We start from the raw sequence: 15,385 nt of genomic DNA on the forward strand, positions 1-15,385 counted from the left end.
AGTCCAGAGAGTGCACTGGCACCACTGGGGATGCAGTGCAGTGAGTCCAAAGAGTGCACTGTCACCACTTTGGATGCAGAGCAGTAACTCCAGAGAGTGCATTGGCACCACTGGGGATGCAGTGCAGTGAGTCCAGAGAGCGCACTGGCACCACTGGGGATGCAGTGCAATGAATCCAGAGAGTGCACTGGCACCACTGGGGATGCAGTGCAGTGAGTCCAGAGAGTGCACTTGCACCACTGGGGATGCAGTGCAGTGAGTCCAGAGAGTGCACTGGCACCACTGGGGATGCAGTGCAGTGAATCCAGAGAGTGCACTGGCACCACTGGGGATGCAGTGCAGTGAGTCCAGAGAGTGCACTGGTACCACTGGGGATGCAGTGCAGTGAGTCCACAGAGTGCACTGGCACCACTGGGGATGCACTGCAGTGAGTCCAGAGAGTGCACTGGCACCACTGGGGATGCAGTGCAGTGAGTCCAGAGAGCGCACTGGCACCTTGGGGATGCAGTGCACTGAGTCCAGAGAGTGCACTGGCACCACTGGGGATGCACTGCAGTGAGTCCAGAGAGTGCACTGGCACCACTCGGGATGCAGTGCAGTGAGTCCAGAGAGTGCACTTGCACCACTGGGGATGCAGTGCAGTGAATCCAGAGAGTGCACTGGCACCTTGGGAATGCACTGCAGTGAGTCCAGAGAGTGCACTGGCACCACTGGGGATGCACTGCATTGAGTCCAGAGAGTGCACTGGCACCATTGGGGATGCAGTGCAGTGAGGCCAGAGAGTGCACTGGCACCACTGGGGATGCTGTGCAGTGAGTCCAGAGAGTGCACTGGCACCACTGGCGATGCACTGCAGTGAGTCCAGAGAGTGCTCTGTCGCCACTGGGGATGCAGCGCAGTGAGTCCAGAGAGTGCACTGGTACCACTGGGGATGCACTGCAGTGAGTCCAGAGAGTGCACTGGCACCACTGGGGATGCAGTGCAGTGAGTCCAGAGAGTGCACTGTCACCACTGGGGATGCAGCGCAGTGAGTGCAGAGAGTGCACTGGCACCACTGGAGATGCAGAGCAGTGAGTCCAGAGAGTGCACTGGCACCACTGGGGATGCAGTGCAGTGAGTCCAGAGAGTGCACTGGCACCACTGGGGATGCAGTGCAGTGACTCCGCAGAGTGCACTGGCACCACTGGGGATGCAGTGCAGTGAGTCCAGAGAGTGCACTGGCACCACTGGGGATGCAGTGCAGTGAGTCCAGAGAGTGCACTGGCATCATAGGAGATGCAGTGCAGTGAATCCAGAGAGTGCACTGGCAACATTAGGGATGCATTGCATTGAGTCCAGAGAGTGCACTGGCACCACTGGGGATGCACTGCAGTGAGTCCAGAGAGTGCACTGGCACCTCTGGGGATGCACTGCAGTGAGTCCAGAGAGTGCACTGGCACAGTGGGGATGCAGTGCAGTGAGTCCAGAGAGTGCACTGGCACCACTGGGGATGCACTGCAGTGACTCCAGAGAGTGCACTGTGACAACTCTGGATGCAGAGCAGTAACTCCAGAGAGTGCACTGGCACCACTGGGGATGCAGTGCAGTGAGTCCAGAGAGTGCACTGGCACCACTGGGGATGCACTGCGGTGAGTCCAGAGAGTGCACTGGCACCACCTGGGGTGCCGTGCAGTGAGTCCAGAGAGTGCACTGTCACCACTGGGGATGCAGTGCAGTGAGTCCAGAGAGTGCACTGGCACCACTGGGGATGCAGTGCAGTGAGCCCATAGAGTGCACTGGCACCACTGGGGATGCAGTGCAGTGAGTCCAGAGAGTGCACTGTCACCACTGGGGATGCAGCGCAGTGAGTCCAGAGAGTGCTCTGTCGCCACTGGGGATGCAGCGCAGTGAGTCCAGAGAGTGCACTGGTACCACTGGGGATGCACTGCAGTGAGTCCAGAGAGTGCACTGGCACCACTGCGGATGCAGTGCAGTGAGTCCAGAGAGTGCACTGTCACCACTGGGGATGCAGCGCAGTGAGTGCAGAGAGTGCACTGGCACCACTGGGGATGCACTGCAGTGAGTCCAGAGAGTGCACTGGAACCACTGGAGATGCACTGCAGTGAGTCCAGAGAGTGCACTGGCACCACCTGGGGTGCCGTGCAGTGAGTCCAGAGAGTGCACTGGCACCACTGGGGATGCAGTGCAGTGAGTCCAGAGAGTGCACTGGCACCACTGGGGATGCAGTGCAGTGAGTCCAGAGAGTGCACTGGCACCACTCGGGATGCACTGCAGTGAATCCAGAGAGTGCACTGGCAACATTAGGGATGCATTGCATTGAGTCCAGAGAGTGCACTGGCACCACTGGGGATGCAGTGCAGTGAGTCCAGAGAGTGCACTGGCACCACTGGGGATGCAGTGCAGTGAGTCCAGAGAGTGCACTGGCACCACTGGGGATGCACTGCAGTGAGTCCAGAGAGTGCACTGGCACCACTGGGGATGCAGTGCAGTGAGTCCAGAGAGTGCACTGTCACCACTCTGGATGCAGAGCAGCGAGTCCAGAGATTGCACTGGCACCACTGGGGATGCAGTGCAGTGAGTCCAGAGAGTGCACTGGCACCACTCTGGATGCAGAGCAGTGAGTCCAGAGAGTGCACTGGCACCACTGGGGATGCAGTGCAGTGAGTCCAGAGAGTGCACTGGCACCACTGGGGATGCACTGCAGTGAGTCCAGAGACTGCACTGGCACCACTGGGGATGCACTGCAGTGAGTCCAGAGAGTGCACTGGCACCACTGGGGATGCAGTGCAGTGAGTCCAGAGAGTGCACTGTCACCACTCTGGATGCAGAGCAGTGAGTCCAGAGAGTGCACTGGCACCACTGGGGATGCAGTGCAGTGAGTCCAGAGAGTGCACTGGCACCACTGGGGATGCACTGCAGTGAGTCCAGAGACTGCACTGGCACTACTGGGGATGCACTGCAGTGAGTCCAGAGACTGCACTGGCACTACTGGGGATGCACTGCAGTGAGTCCAGAGAGTGCACTGGCACTCCTCGGAATGCACTGCATTGAGACCAGGGAGTGCACAGGCACCATTGGGGTGCAGTGCAGTGAGTCCAGAGAGTGCACTGGCACCTTGGGAATGCAGTGCAGTGAGTCCAGAGAGTGCACTGGCACCACTGGGGATGCAGTGCAGTGAGTCCAGAGAGTGCACTGGCACCACTGGGGATGCAGGGCAGTGAGTCCAGAGAGTGCACTGGCACCACTGGGGATGCACTGCAGTGAGTCCAGAGAGTGCACTGGCACCACTGGGGATGCAGTGCAGTGAGTCCAGAGAGTGCACAGGCACCACTGGGGATGCAGTGCAGTGAGTCCAGAGAGTGCACTGTCACCACTCTGGATGCAGAGCAGTGAGTCCAGAGAGTGCACTGGCACCACTGGGGATGCAGTGCAGTGAGTCCAGAGAGTGCACTGTCACCACACTGGATGCAGAGCACTGAGTCCAGAGAGTGCACTGGCACCACTGGGGATGCACTGCAGTGAGTCCAGAGAGTGCACTGGCACCACTGGGGATGCACTGCAGTGAGTCCAGAGAGTGCACTGGCACCACTGGGGATGCAGTGCAGTGAGCCCAGAGAGTGCACTGGCACCACTGGGGATGCAGTGCAGTGAGTCCAGAGAGTGCACTGGCACCACTGGGGATGCAGTGCAGTGAGTCCACAGAGTGCACTGGCACCACAGGGGATGCACTGCAGTGAGTCCACAGAGTGCACTGGCACCACTGGGGATGCAGTGCAGTGAGTCCAGAGAGTGCACTGGCACCACTGGGGATGCACTGCAGTGAGTCCAGAGAGTGCACTGGCACCACTGGGGATGCAGGGCAGTGAGTCCACAGAGTGCACTGGCACCACTGGGGATGCAGTGCAGTGAGTCCACAGAGTGCACTGGCACCACAGGGGATGCACTGCAGTGAGTCCAGAGAGTGCACTGGCACCACTGGGGATGCAGTGCAGTGAATCCAGAGAGTGCACTGGCACCACTGGGGATGCAGTGCAGTGAGTCCAGAGAGTGCACTGGCACCACTGGGGATGCAGTGCAGTGAGTCCACAGAGTGCACTGGCACCACTGGGGATGCACTGCAGTGAGTCCAGAGAGTGCACTGGCACCACTGGGGATGCAGTGCAGTGAGTCCAGAGAGTGCACTGGCACCACTGGGGATGCACTGCAGTGAGTCCAGAGAGTGCACTGGCACCACTGGGGATGCAGTGCAGTGAGTCCAAAGAGTGCACTGTCACCACTTTGGATGCAGAGCAGTGAGTCCAGAGAGTGCACTGGCACCACTGGGGATGCAGTGCAGTGAGTCCACAGAGTGCACTGGCACCACTGGGGATGCACTGCAGTGAGTCCAGAGACTGCACTGGCACTACTGGGGATGCACTGCAGTGAGTCCAGAGACTGCACTGGCACTACTGGGGATGCACTGCAGTGAGTCCAGAGAGTGCACTGGCACTCCTCGGAATGCACTGCATTGAGACCAGAGAGTGCACAGGCACCATTGGGGTGCAGTGCAGTGAGTCCAGAGAGTGCACTGGCACCTAGGGAATGCAGTGCAGTGAGTCCAGAGAGTGCACTGGCACCACTGGGGATGCACTGCAGTGAGTCCAGAGAGTGCACTGGCACCACTGGGGATGCAGGGCAGTGAGTCCAGAGAGTGCACTGGCACCTTGGGAATGCAGTGCAGTGAGTCCAGAGAGTGCACTGGCACCACTGGGGATGCAGTGCATTGAGTCCAGAGAGTGCACAGGCACCACTGGGGATGCAGTGCAATGAGTCCAGAGAGTGCACTGGCACCACTGGGGATGCACTGCAGTGACTCCAGGGAGGGCACTGGCACCACTGGGTATGCAGTGCAGTGAGTCCAGAGAGTGCACTGGCACCACTGGGGATGCAGTGCAGTGAGTCCAGAGAGTGCACTGGCACCACTGGGGATGCACTGCAGTGAGTCCAGAGAGTGCACTGGCACCACTGGGGATGCAGGGCAGTGAGTCCAGAGAGTGCACTGGCACCACTGGGGATGTAGTGCAGTGAGTCCACAGAGTGCACTGGCACCACAGGGGATGCACTGCAGTGAGTCCAGAGAGTGCACTGGCACCACTGGGGATGCAGTGCAGTGAATCCAGAGAGTGCACTGGCACCACTGGGGATGCACTGCAGTGAGTCCAGAGAGTGCACTGGCACCACTGGGGATGCAGTGCAGTGAGTCCACAGAGTGCACTGGCACCACTGGGGATGCACTGCAGTGAGTCCAGAGAGTGCACTGGCACCACTGGGGATGCAGTGCAGTGAGTCCAGAGAGTGCACTGGCACCACTGGGGATGCACTGCAGTGAGTCCAGAGAGTGCACTGGCACCACTGGGGATGCAGTGCAGTGAGTCCAAAGAGTGCACTGTCACCACTTTGGATGCAGAGCAGTAACTCCAGAGAGTGCATTGGCACCACTGGGGATGCAGTGCAGTGAGTCCAGAGAGCGCACTGGCACCACTGGGGATGCAGTGCAATGAATCCAGAGAGTGCACGGGCACCACTGGGGATGCAGTGCAGTGAGTCCAGAGAGTGCACTTGCACCACTGGGGATGCAGTGCAGTGAGTCCAGAGAGCGCACTGGCACCACTGGGGATGCAGTGCAGTGAATCCAGAGAGTGCACTGGCACCACTGGGGATGCAGTGCAGTGAGTCCAGAGAGTGCACTGGTACCACTGGGGATGCAGCGCAGTGAGTCCAGAGAGTGCACTGGCACCACTGGGGATGCAGTGCAGTGAGTCCAGAGAGTGCACTGGCACCACTGGGGATGCAGTGCAGTGAGTCCAGAGAGTGCACTGGCACCTTGGGGATGCAGTGCAGTGAGTCCAGAGAGTGCACTGGCACCACTGGGGATGCACTGCAGTGAGTCCAGAGAGTGCACTGGCACCACTCGGGATGCAGTGCAGTGAGTCCAGAGAGTGCACTTGCACCACTGGGGATGCAGTGCAGTGAATCCAGAGAGTGCACTGGCACCTTGGGAATGCACTGCAGTGAGTCCAGAGAGTGCACTGGCACCACTGGGGATGCAGTGCAGTGAGTCCAGAGAGTGCACTGGCACCACTGGGGATGCACTGCATTGAGTCCAGAGAGTGCACTGGCACCATTGGGGATGCAGTGCAGTGAGGCCAGAGAGTGCACTGGCACCACTGGGGATGCTGTGCAGTGAGTCCAGAGAGTGCACTGGCACCACTGGCGATGCACTGCAGTGAGTCCAGAGAGTGCTCTGTCGCCACTGGGGATGCAGCGCAGTGAGTCCAGAGAGTGCACTGGTACCACTGGGGATGCACTGCAGTGAGTCCGCAGAGTGCACTGGCACCACTGGGGATGCAGTGCAGTGAGTCCATAGAGTGCACTGGCACCACTGGGGATGCAGCGCAGTGAGTGCAGAGGGTGCACTGGCACCACTGGAGATGCAGAGCAGTGAGTCCAGAGAGTGCACTGGCACCACTGGGGATGCAGTGCAGTGAGTCCAGAGAGTGCACTGGCACCACTGGGGATGCAGTGCAGTCACTCCGCAGAGTGCACTGGCACCACTGGGGATGCAGTGCAGTGAGTCCAGAGAGTGCACTGGCACCACTGGGGATGCACTGCAGTGAGTCCAGAGAGTACACTGGCATCATAGGAGATGCAGTGCAGTGAATCCAGAGAGTGCACTGGCAACATTAGGGATGCATTGCATTGAGTCCAGAGAGTGCACTGGCACCACTGGGGATGCACTGCACTGAGTCCAGAGAGTGCACTGGCACCACTGGGGATGCACTGCAGTGAGTCCAGAGAGTGCACTGGCACCTCTGGGGATGCACTGCAGTGAGTCCAGAGAGTGCACTGGCACACTGGGGATGCAGTGCAGTGAGTCCAGAGAGTGCACTGGCACCACTGGGGATGCACTGCAGTGACTCCAGAGAGTGCACTGTGACAACTCAGGATGCAGAGCAGTAACTCCAGAGAGTGCACTGGCACCACTGGGGATGCAGTGCAGTGAGTCCAGAGAGTGCACTGGCACCACTGGGGATGCACTGCAGTGAGTCCAGAGAGTGCACTGGCACCACCTGGGGTGCCGTGCAGTGAGTCCAGAGAGTGCACTGTCACCACTGGGGATGCAGTGCAGTGAGTCCAGAGAGTGCACTGGCACCACTGGGGATGCAGTGCAGTGAGCCCATAGAGTGCACTGGCACCACTGGGGATGCAGTGCAGTGAGTCCAGAGAGTGCACTGTCACCACTGGGGATGCAGCGCAGTGAGTCCAGAGAGTGCTCTGTCGCCACTGGGGATGCAGCGCAGTGAGTCCAGAGAGTGCACTGGTACCACTGGGGATGCACTGCAGTGAGTCGAGAGAGTGCACTGGCACCACTGGGGATGCACTGCAGTGAGTCCAGAGAGTGCACTGTCACCACTGGGGATGCAGCGCAGTGAGTCCAGAGAGTGCACTGGCACCACTGGGGATGCACTGCAGTGAGTCCAGAGAGTGCACTGGAACCACTGGGGATGCACTGCAGTGAGTCCAGAGAGTGCACTGGCACCACCTGGGGTGCCGTGCAGTGAGTCCAGAGAGTGCACTGGCACCACTGGGGATGCAGTGCAGTGAGTCCAGAGAGTGCACTGGCACCACTGGCGATGCACTGCAGTGAGTCCAGAGAGTGCACTGGCACCACTCGGGATGCACTGCAGTGAATCCAGAGAGTGCACTGGCAACATTAGGGATGCATTGCATTGAGTCCACAGAGTGCACTGGCACCACTGGGAATGCAGTGCAGTGAGTCCAGAGAGTGCACTGGCACCACTGGGGATGCAGTGCAGTGAGTCCAGAGAGTGCACTGGCACCACTGGGGATGCACTGCAGTGAGTCCAGAGAGTGCACTGGCACCACTGGGGATGCACTGCAGTGAGTCCAGAGAGTGCACTGGCACCACTGGGGATGCAGTGCAGTGAGTCCAGAGAGTGCACTGTCACCACTCTGGATGCAGAGCAGTGAGTCCAGAGAGTGCACTGGCACCACTGGGGATGCAGTGCAGTGAGTCCAGAGAGTGCACTGGCACCACTCTGGATGCAGAGCAGTGAGTCCAGTGAGTGCACTGGCACCACTGGGGATGCACTGCAGTGAGTCCAGAGAGTGCACTGGCACCACTGGGGATGCACTGCAGTGAGTCCAGAGAGTGCACTGGCACTCCTCGGAATGCACTGCATTGAGACCAGAGAGTGCACAGGCACCATTGGGGTGCAGTGCAGTGAGTCCAGAGAGTGCACTGGCACCTTGGGAATGCAGTGCAGTGAGTCCAGAGAGTGCACTGGCACCACTGGGGATGCACTGCAGTGAGTCGAGAGAGTGCACTGGCACCACTGGGGATGCACTGCAGTGAGTCCAGAGAGTGCACTGGCACCACTGGGGATGCAGTGCAGTGAGTCCAGAGAGTGCACAGGCACCACTGGGGATGCAGTGCAGTGAGTCCACAGAGTGCACTGTCACCACTCTGGATGCAGAGCAGTGAGTCCAGAGAGTGCACTGGCACCACTGGGGATGCAGTGCAGTGAGTCCAGAGAGTGCACTGTCACCACACTGGATGCAGAGCACTGAGTCCAGAGAGTGCACTGGCACCACTGGGGATGCACTGCAGTCAGTCCAGAGAGTGCACTGGCACCACTGGGGATGCACTGCAGTGAGTCCAGAGACTGCACTGGCACCACTGGGGATGCACTGCAGTGAGTCCAGAGACTGCACTGGCACCACTGGGGATGCACTGCAGTGAGTCCAGAGAGTGCACTGGCACCACAGGGGATGCACTGCAGTGAGTCCAGAGAGTGCACTGGCACCACTGGGGATGCAGTGCAGTGAGTCCAGAGAGTGCACTGGTACCACTGGGGATGCACTGCAGTGAGTCCAGAGAGTGCACTGGCACCACTGGGGATGCACTGCAGTGAGTCCAGAGAGTGCACTGGCACCTTGGGTATGCAGTGCAGTGAGTCCAGAGAGTGCACTGGCACCACTGGGGATGCAGTGCAGTGAGTCCAGAGAGTGCACTGGCACCACTGGGGATGCACTGCAGTGAGTCCAGAGAGTGCACTGCCACCACTGGGGATGCATTGCAGTGAGTCCAGAGAGTGCACTGGCACCACTGGGGATGCACTGCAGTGAGTCCAGAGAGTGCACTTGCACCACTGGGGATGCAGTGCAGTGCATCCAGAGAGTGCACTGGCACCTTGGGAATGCAGTGCAGTGAGTCCAGAGAGTGCACTGGCACCACTGGGGATGCAGTGCAGTGAGTCCGCAGAGTGCACTGGCACCACAGGGGATGCAGTGCAGTGAGTCCAGAGAGTGCACTGGCACCACTGGGGATGCAGTGCAGTGAGTCCAGAGAGTGCACTGGCACCACTGGGGATGCAGTGCAGTGAGTCCAGAGAGTGTACTGTCACCACTGGGGATGCAGTGCAGTGAGTCCAGAGAGTGCACTAGCACCACTGGAGATGCACTGCATTGAGTCCAGAGAGCGCACTGGCACCATTGGGGATGCAGTGCAGTGAGGCCAGAGAGTGCACTGGCACCACTGGGGATGCTGTGCAGTGAGTCCAGAGAGTGCACTGGCACCACTGGCGATGCACTGCAGTGAGTCCAGAGAGTGCTCTGTCGCCACTGGGGATGCAGCGCAGTGAGTCCAGAGAGTGCACTGGTACCACTGGGGATGCACTGCAGTGAGTCCAGAGAGTGCACTGGCACCACTGGGGATGCAGTGCAGTGAGTCCAGAGAGTGCACTGTCACCACTGGGGATGCAGCGCAGTGAGTGCAGAGAGTGCACTGGCACCACTGGAGATGCAGAGCAGTGAGTCCAGAGAGTGCACTGGCATCATAGGAGATGCAGTGCAGTGAATCCAGAGAGTGCACTGGCAACATTAGGGATGCATTGCATTGAGTCCAGAGAGTGCACTGGCACCACTGGGGATGCACTGCAGTGAGTCCAGAGAGTGCACTGGCACCTCTGGGGATGCACTGCAGTGAGTCCAGAGAGTGCACTGGCACAGTGGGGATGCAGTGCAGTGAGTCCAGAGAGTGCACTGGCACCACTGGGGATGCACTGCAGTGACTCCAGAGAGTGCACTGTGACAACTCTGGATGCAGAGCAGTAACTCCAGAGAGTGCACTGGCACCACTGGGGATGCAGTGCAGTGAGTCCAGAGAGTGCACTGTCACCACTGGGGATGCAGTGCAGTGAGTCCAGAGAGTGCACTGGCACCACCTGGGGTGCCGTGCAGTGAGTCCAGAGAGTGCACTGTCACCACTGGGGATGCACTGCAGTGAGTCCAGAGAGTGCACTGGCACCACTGGGGATGCAGTGCAGTGAGCCCATAGAGTGCACTGGCACCACTGGGGATGCAGTGCAGTGAGTCCAGAGAGTGCACTGGCACCACTGGGGATGCACTGCAGTGAGTCCAGAGAGTGCACTGGAACCACTGGAGATGCACTGCAGTGAGTCCAGAGAGTGCACTGGCACCACCTGGGGTGCCGTGCAGTGAGTCCAGAGAGTGCACTGGCACCACTGGGGATGCAGTGCAGTGAGTCCAGAGAGTGCACTGGCACCACTCTGGATGCAGAGCAGCGAGTCCAGAGAGTGCACTGGCACCACTGGGGATGCAGTGCAGTGAGTCCAGAGAGTGCACTGGCACCACTCTGGATGCAGAGCAGTGAGTCCAGAGAGTGCACTGGCACCACTGGGGATGCACTGCAGTGAGTCCAGAGAGTGCACTGGCACCACTGGGGATGCACTGCAGTGAGTCCAGAGAGTGCACTGGCACCACTGGGGATGCAGTGCAGTGAGTCCAGAGAGTGCACTGGCACCACTGGGGATGCAGTGCAGCGAGTCCAGAGAGTGCACTGTCACCACTCTGGATGCAGAGCAGTGAGTCCAGAGAGTGCACTGGCACCACTGGGGATGCACTGCAGTGAGTCCAGAGAGTGCACTGGCACCACTGGGGATGCGCTGCAGTGAGTCCAGAGAGTGCACTGGCACCACTGGGGATGCAGTGCAGCGAGTCCAGAGAGTGCACTGTCACCACTCTGGATGCAGAGCAGCGAGTCCAGAGAGTGCACTGGCACCACTGGGGATGCAGTGCAGTGAGTCCAGAGAGTGCACTGGCACCACTCTGGATGCAGAGCAGTGAGTCCAGAGAGTGCACTGGCACCACTGGGGATGCACTGCAGTGAGTCCAGAGAGTGCACTGGCACCACTGGGGATGCAGTGCAGTGAGTCCAGAGAGTGCACTGTCACCACTCTGGATGCAGAGCAGTGAGTCCAGAGAGTGCACTGGCACCACTGGGGATGCAGTGCAGTGAGTCCAGAGAGTGCACTGGCACCACTGGGGATGCACTGCAGTGAGTCCAGAGACTGCACTGGCACTACTGGGGATGCACTGCAGTGAGTCCAGAGACTGCACTGGCACTACTGGGGATGCACTGCAGTGAGTCCAAAGAGTGCACTGGCACTCCTCGGAATGCACTGCATTGAGACCAGGGAGTGCACAGGCACCATTGGGGTGCAGTGCAGTGAGTCCAGAGAGTGCACTGGCACCTTGGGAATGCAGTGCAGTGAGTCCAGAGAGTGCACTGGCACCACTGGGGATGCACTGCAGTGAGTCCAGAGAGTGCACTGGCACCACTGGGGATGCAGGGCAGTGAGTCCAGAGAGTGCACTGGCACCACTGGGGATGCACTGCAGTGAGTCCAGAGAGTGCACTGGCACCACTGGGGATGCAGTGCGGTGAGTCCAGAGAGTGCACAGGCACCACTGGGGATGCAGTGCAGTGAGTCCAGAGAGTGCACTGTCACCACTCTGGATGCAGAGCAGTGAGTCCAGAGAGTGCACTGGCACCACTGGGGATGCAGTGCAGTGAGTCCAGAGAGTGCACTGTCACCACACTGGATGCAGAGCACTGAGTCCAGAGAGTGCACTGGCACCACTGGGGATGCACTGCAGTGAGTCCAGAGAGTGCACTGGCACCACTGGGGATGCACTGCAGTGAGTCCAGAGACTGCACTGGCACTACTGGGGATGCACTGCAGTGAGTCCAGAGAGTGCACTGGCACCACTGGGGATGCAGTGCAGTGAGTCCAGAGAGTGCACTGGCACCACTGGGGATGCAGTGCAGTGAGTCCAGAGAGTGCACAGGCACCACTGGGGATGCAGTGCAGTGAGTCCACAGAGTGCACTGGCACCACAGGGGATGCAGTGCAGTGAGTCCACAGAGTGCACTGGCACCACTGGGGATGCAGTGCAGTGAGTCCAGAGAGTGCACTGGCACCACTGGGGATGCACTGCAGTGAGTCCAGAGAGTGCACTGGCACCACTGGGGATGCAGGGCAGTGAGTCCACAGAGTGCACTGGCACCACTGGGGATGCAGTGCAGTGAGTCCACAGAGTGCACTGGCACCACAGGGGATGCACTGCAGTGACTCCAGAGAGTGCACTGGCACCACTCGGGATGCACTGCAGTGAGTCCAGAGAGTGCACTGGCACCACTGGGGATGCAGTGCAGTGAGTCCAGAGAGTGCACTGGCACCACTGGGGATGCAGTGCAGTGAGTCCACAGAGTGCACTGGCACCACTGGGGATGCACTGCAGTGAGTCCAGAGAGTGCACTGGCACCACTGGGGATGCAGTGCAGTGAGTCCAGAGAGTGCACTGGCACCACTGGGGATGCACTGCAGTGAGTCCAGAGAGTGCACTGGCACCACTGGGGATGCAGTGCAGTGAGTCCAAAGAGTGCACTGTCACCACTTTGGATGCAGAGCAGTGAGTTCAGAGAGTGCACTGGCACCACTGGGGATGCAGTGCAGTGAGTCCAGAGAGTGCACTGGCACCACTCTGGATGCAGAGCAGTGAGTCCAGAGAGTGCACTGGCACCACTGGGGATGCACTGCAGTGAGTCCAGAGAGTGCACTGGCACCACTGGGGATGCACTGCAGTGAGTCCAGAGACTGCACTGGCACTACTGGGGATGCACTGCAGTGAGTCCAGAGACTGCACTGGCACTACTGGGGATGCACTGCAGTGAGCCCAGAGAGTGCACTGGCACTCCTCGGAATGCACTGCATTGAGACCAGAGAGTGCACAGGCACCATTGGGGTGCAGTGCAGTGAGTCCAGAGAGTGCACTGGCACCTTGGGAATGCAGTGCAGTGAGTCCAGAGAGTGCACTGGCACCACTGGGGATGCACTGCAGTGAGTCCAGAGAGTGCACTGGCACCACTGGGGATGCAGGGCAGTGAGTCCAGAGAGTGCACTGGCACCTTGGGAATGCAGTGCAGTGAGTCCAGAGAGTGCACTGGCACCAGTGGGGATGCAGTGCAGTGAGTCCAGAGAGTGCACAGGCACCACTGGGGATGCAGTGCAGTGAGTCCAGAGAGTGCACAGGCACCACTGGGGATGCACTGCAGTGAGTCCAGAGAGTGCACTGGCACCACTGGGGATGCAGGGCAGTGAGTCCACAGAGTGCACTGGCACCACTGGGGATGCAGTGCAGTGAGTCCACAGAGTGCACTGGCACCACTGGGGATGCAGTGCAGTGAGTCCAGAGAGTGCACTGGCACCACTGGGGATGCACTGCAGTGAGTCCAGAGAGTGCACTGGCACCACTGGGGATGCACTGCAGTGAGTCCAGAGAGTGCACTGGCACCACTGGGGATGCCGTGCAGTGAGTCCACAGAGTGCACTGGCACCACAGGGGATGCACTGCAGTGAGTCCAGAGAGTGCACTGGCACCACTGGGGACGCAGTGCAGTGAATCCAGAGAGTGCACTGGCACCACTGGGGATGCACTGCAGTGAGTCCAGAGAGTGCACTGGCACCACTGGGGATGCAGTGCAGTGAGTCCACAGAGTGCACTGGCACCACTGGGGATGCAGCGCAGTGAGTCCAGAGAGTGCACTGGCACCACTGGGGATGCAGTGCAGTGAGTCCAGAGAGTGCACTGGCACCACTGGGGATGCACTGCAGTGAGTCCAGAGAGTGCACTGGCACCACTGGGGATGCAGTGCAGTGAGTCCAAAGAGTGCACTGGCACCACTTTGGATGCAGAGCAGTAACTCCAGAGAGTGCATTGGCACCACTGGGGATGCAGTGCAGTGAGTCCAGAGAGCGCACTGGCACCACTGGGGATGCAGTGCAGTGAATCCAGAGAGTGCACTGGCACCACTGGGGATGCAGTGCAGTGAGTCCAGAGAGTGCACTGGTACCACTGGGGATGCAGTGCAGTGAGTCCACAGAGTGCACTGGCACCACTGGGGATGCACTGCAGTGAGTCCAGAGAGTGCACTGGCACCACTGGGGATGCAGTGCAGTGAGTCCAGAGAGTGCACTGGCACCTTGGGGATGCAGTGCAGTGAGTCCAGAGAGTGCACTGGCACCACTGGGGATGCACTGCAGTGAGTCCAGAGAGTGCACTGGCACCACTGGGGATGCAGTGCAGTGAGTCCAGAGAGTGCACAGGCACCACTGGGGATGCAGTGCAGTGAGTCCACAGAGTGCACTGGCACCACAGGGGATGCACTGCAGTGAGTCCACAGAGTGCACTGGCACCACTGGGGATGCAGTGCAGTGAGTCCAGAGAGTGCACTGGCACCACTGGGGATGCACTGCAGTGAGTCCAGAGAGTGCACTGGCACCACTGGGGATGCAGGGCAGTGAGTCCACAGAGTGCACTGGCACCACTGGGGATGCAGTGCAGTGAGTCCACAGAGTGCACTGGCACCACAGGGGATGCACTGCAGTGACTCCAGAGAGTGCACTGGCACCACTCGGGATGCACTGCAGTGAGTCCAGAGAGTGCACTGGCACCACTGGGGATGCAGTGCAGTGAGTCCAGAGAGTGCACTGGCACCACTGGGGATGCAGTGCAGTGAGTCCACAGAGTGCACTGGCACCACTGGGGATGCACTGCAGTGAGTCCAGAGAGTGCACTGGCACCACTGGGGATGCAGTGCAGTGAGTCCAGAGAGTGCACTGGCACCACTGGGGATGCACTGCAGTGAGTCCAGAGAGTGCACTGGCACCACTGGGGATGCAGTGCAGTGAGTCCAAAGAGTGCACTGTCACCACTTTGGATGCAGAGCAGTGAGTTCAGAGAGTGCACTGGCACCACTGGGGATGCAGTGCAGTGAGTCCAGAGAGTGCACTGGCACCACTCTGGATGCAGAGCAGTGAGTCCAGAGAGTGCACTGGCACCACTGGGGATGCACTGCAGTGAGTCCAGAGAGTGCACTGGCACCACTGGGGATGCACTGCAGTGAGTCCAGAGACTGCACTGGCACTACTGGGGATGCACTGCAGTGAGTCCAGAGACTG

This window comes from Anser anser (genome assembly GCF_964211835.1).
Source record: "Anser anser genome assembly, chromosome: W".
NCBI lineage: Eukaryota > Metazoa > Chordata > Aves > Anseriformes > Anatidae > Anser > Anser anser.